The sequence below is a fragment of the Octodon degus genome, unplaced genomic scaffold (genome assembly GCF_000260255.1).
Source record: "Octodon degus isolate 3935 unplaced genomic scaffold, OctDeg1.0 scaffold00084, whole genome shotgun sequence".
In the NCBI taxonomy this organism is placed as follows: domain Eukaryota; kingdom Metazoa; phylum Chordata; class Mammalia; order Rodentia; family Octodontidae; genus Octodon; species Octodon degus.
In genome coordinates, this window is record NW_004524660.1 from 8,228,790 (window position 1) to 8,233,880 (window position 5,091).

The window sequence follows — 5,091 nt, forward strand, 5'->3', positions numbered from 1 at the left end:
TACGTATGTAAGAAGAAGCATTTATTTCAGGAATGGTGGTCGGGGGAAGCTCGGGACTAGGGGCTCTTCTCTGGGTTCTCACTGGTCGATGTTTGGACTTCTCTGTTCTCACTGGAGAACCGGTCAGTGATTGCCCTCTTGGCCTCCGTCGTGAGATCCTTTTGCATTGACCAAGTTTCTGGGAAGATGGTGTGGGGAGCTGATGTGAAGACAGCCCTTACAAGCCTGGAGGAGAGCCCTCACTGCGAACTAAATCAGGAATCTTGACCTCTGACTTTCCAGTCTCCATTACTGAGAGATAAACTTGTGTTCCTCAAACTCTGCAGTCTAGTGTAAGTCACATAGTGGATCCTGTGACCTAAGAAATGTGGTAAGACAGTTTATAAAGTCCGAAGCATACTAATCATAGATAAACAAATAATCTATCATGTATCATAGTTATCCCTAGGAACTAGAAATAAGAAAAAAGTGCTTAAAACCAAAAACATGCATTTCTCAGTGCCTGTCTGCCTAAATGTCATAATATATGCTACTTGAATTATAGTGGGGTTTACTGTAAAGAACTTTGCAAATTTATTAGGAAAAGAAAAGCAATACAGAAGAAAAACAGTATTTACTAGTGAAAGGAATTCCCTCAGAATGGCCCTTGGAGTATGTCGATACAGGGGCTATCCCAGGCTACCTAATTCCCTCTCTGGACTTTAATCATTAGTGAAAGTGTTTTTTCTGTTCTTCACCCCTAAGTATTTCCAGGATAGCAAATAAATACTTCGTGATTGCTCCTATTACTCTTACTATTGTTGAGCAAAGTTCTTCTTATAGAGTGCGGTGAAGGCAGGAAATATTTCCCACACCATTTGGGGGTATTTGAATTTCATTTGACTTGAGTGGAACAAATAATGTTTATTCCAAGGCAGTACAGTTTTCAGTTTCTATTTGGTTCTAGCACATGCTTGCATTACGAGGTGGTGACATCCCTCTGGGGTAGAAAATAGAAAAGAAAGTAGCCTCCATACTGGGCTCTACTCAGTGGCAACTTCTTGCTCCATACGGTTAACAAGACTCTGAGGAGGGGCTGGCGAGACAGCTCAGCAGTGTAAAGTGCCTGCTTAGGCAAGCACAGGCAGGCAGGGGACTGTGGATGGGTCCCCAGCACCAGATCCACCCTCAGGAGGGCTGAGCCGCCTCCCTGCACCCCCACCACCTCCCATAAAAGGAGACTTGGAGGAAATAAAAAGTGTTTAGAAATCTCAGGTGTAGTTGCTTTGTAATTTGGGATGGGCAGAGGCATGAAGCAAAGCGTGAAGGTCCTTCACTCCTTCCATCTGGCCTCAGACTATGTCCCTCCACCCTGGGGTGGCGAAAGCACCACTTTCATTCCTGTTTCTAGGGATTGTCGAGGCTACGTAGTGACAGAGAACATATGCAAGAAGAGCGACACACCCAGCATGTTGGCGAATTGGTGGTCACCCTGAGCAGCGCCACTGAGCTACGCTGCAGATGTAGTGCTCCTTGTGCACAAGACCATTTTATCCATCTTTTATCATTTTTTCCTTCTCCCTTCCTTTGCTTACCCTTCTTTAGTTCCTCTTTCCTTTTAAGCAATTGCTTCCTGTTTGTCATTATCTATTGTGCATTTTGATTCTTATTTACTTTTTCAGTTTTTACACTACTGAGACAGTGTAATATTTATATGTGTGTCCAATTTATTTAATGGTATAGTCTCACAGTGCATCCATTTACCTAGAAATGTGTCAATTTTATCCTTCTTTATGGCTGAGTAGAACTACTCCATTGTATTTTTCAAAAACCTACATCTTTTAAAAATCCATTCCTCAGTTGACAGGCATTTGGGTTGTTTCCTGGCTTTAGCTATTACAAACTTTGCTGCTATAAACATTAATGTGTGTATATCACTATGACATATTCTTTTTAATTCTTCCAGAAAAATGCCTGCTAGGAAAATAGTTGGGTTAAATGGAATCTGTAATCTTAGTTTTTTCAGCAATCTCCACACTAATTTTCATGGTGCTTGTACCAGTCTATACACCTGCCAACAGTGGAAAAGGGTCTTCCCCACAACCCCACCAGCATGCTATTGCTTGGCATCTTCATGACAACCATGTATCAGTGACATTCCTGTACATAAACAACAACTCACTGAGAGAGAAATTACAAAAAAACACACTTTTCACAATAACATTGAAAGAATGAAATATGCAGGAATTGATCTCACAAAGGAAGTAAAAGATACATTTGTTGAAAATTACAGTACACCATAAAAAGTCATCAAGAGGATACCAGTAAATAAAAAGCATTCATAGTAGCTCATAGGTACGAAGAACCATAACAGTGAAAATGGTCATACTCCCAATGTTGCTTTTCAGATTTAATGCAATCCCAATCAAACCATTGTTAGAACACCTTAAGAAAGCATTCCTAAAATTCATTTGGAACCAGACAAGACCTAGAGTAGCCAAAGCAGTTTTTCAGAAACAAAGGCAAGGCAGAGAGCATCACCATCCCTGAGTGGAAATTGTATTACAAAACAGCACTAAAATCAGCATGGTACCGGCAAAAGACAGGTCTGAAGATCAGAAGATTGAGAGGCAGGTCCCACCACACTCAGCCGACTCATCCTCAAAAACTGGGCTGACCATGTTCACCGGAAGAAAGATAAATGATGCCGGAAAAACTGCTTCCTCTGTGCCAACGACTAAAAATTAGACCTTTCATCATGTACTAAAGTACAGTTGAGATAGGTCAAAGCTCTAAATATGAAAGCAGAGGCTGGGGGGATAGCTCAGTGGATAAGTGCTCTCCTGGTAAGCACAAGCTCCTGAATTCAATCCCTAGTACCACCAAAAAGAATAATAAAATAAATAAACAAGTACAAAAGCAGTTTCCTGCGTAACTGCCTTGTTTATGATATTTCTCCACATAAATGCCATATAATCAAGCCATTATGGTTATAGCTAGAATTTTTTCCAATTAACATTATTTTATTAAAGATCAAAAATAAAGAAATATGAAAACAGAAACTAAGTCTAGTAGAAAATAAAATAGGTAGAGCTCTTGACGACATAGGTGCAGGCAATGATTTTTTGCAAAATATAATAAATCAGATCACATGGGAAATAATAAAAAGAACCAACAACTAGAATCTCACCCTTTTAAAAAGCTTTTGCACAGGAAAAGCAATCACCAGCAGCGTGCAAAGAACCCACAGAGTGGAAAACGTCTTAGCCAGTTTCCCAGAGACACAGGGTTAAAATCTAGAACATACAGGGGCCGGGGAGATGGCTCAGTGGAATAAGCGCTTCCCTGGCAAGTGCAAGGGTCTGAGTTCAATCCCTGGTTCTGAAAAAAAAAATTTGAACATATAAAGAAATTAAAAATTCAGGCCTCCCAAGTATAGAGACGCAATCTAAAAATGGGTGTCTGAAATGAATGCACACCTCCTGGATGAATGCAAATGACAAATAGATGAAAAAGTATTCAACATCACCAGTCATTTGAGAGATTCCAGTTAAAACAGCACCAAGATTCCATTTCACTCGAGAAAGAACGGCTGTCATCAAGAAATCGGCCCGTGAAGGTAGTGTTGAGAGAGATGTCAATTTAGCAACACTTTTTGTTCAGACCCTCTGTTCCTGCTGCGCCTATATCCATCCCTCACAGTCTCTGGTTTTCAATAAAAGGGAGATGTTAGTTTCGGGAAACTTTGTGGAAATCTCCTCAGTGCTCAAAGTGAGTATAAATAAGTACTTTTAAGCACTGCTATGTTTGTTTCCAAACACAGTATCTGGTTCATTGGAGTAAAGCTAAGAGCTTGAGGTTCATCGGAGTAAAGCTAAGAGCTTGACTTGGCAGTTAAGTACGGACGGCTAGTTCCTAATCAAGTTTCTAATCAAGTGTGCGATTGGTGTGATCCTGGATAGCCTTCTGCTCAACAGGGAAGCAAAGGCAGTGCTCAGAGCTTTTGTCGGAAATACTACCTAGGCCTTTGGCTCAGATCAACGCTATTTCATTAAGAATACCACTGTTATATGTGTAAAGTTCAAAGTAGCTATTTAAGAGCTTCATTTCTACAGCACCCATCTTTCATATGCCATTGCCTGGTTTTATTTCATGGCTGTAACAGCCGATCAATCACACTGTGAACCATGAGCCAGGCATGGGGCTGTGCGCGTGTAATCCCAGCTATGTGGAAGCTGAGAGGCGATGATTTCTCACGCCCAGGAATCTGAGGCAGATTGAGTAGCAATTGGAGATCTCTCAAAACTTAACAAGTTAACCATGAAAATTATTTTTTTTCCTCTGTTCTGTATACTGTTCCTTTTGTGCCTAGCATTGGGAGACTCTTCAGTCAGGGTTTTTATTTTATGATATTAACTTTGTCATAGGTCTCTTTCTGCTTGATTGATTATTTAAATTTAGACATGAAGAATAGTGGTGATCAGAATTTGAGATTTGGAGTTTTCGGTATAGTCACACATGTCATTCCCTCCTGTACTCTCATCTTTTTTTCTTTTATATACAAGAGACTGAACTGAGGACCTTGTGCATGCCAGGCAGGCACTTATGCTGCTGAGCTATCTCCCCGGCCCTCACCTGCTTTTTGCATCTTATATACACTAGCCATTCTCCTGTGGAGCTTTTGTATTTGCATTTGACTTTGATTAGAAAACTCTTCCTCTAAATAGCTTTCCCCTTCTATGTGTTCAGGTTTCTGTCCAACAGTATCTCCTCTTCATGCCCTTCCTGGCCTTATTCATTTTTAAGATAATAAAAAATACATTAGAAATGATACAGAATTTCACTAAACCAAACAATGATAGGAATTCAACAATGGTTACAAAATGGATATAATTATACAATGAATATTGTTGTCTACAAAGAAGCTGTTGAAGTTACCAGATAGAAGCAGGCAAAATTGGTCAAAAAACTTATAAAAAATAAAAAGGAAAGAAAAAAATTAAGCATTAACTGCTACTGTCAATAGACCAGTAGAAATCAACAGCACAATTACCCAGACTAGCCTGTGTGTATACATATATATGTTTCTTTTCTTCTTCCTTTTTCCTGTCT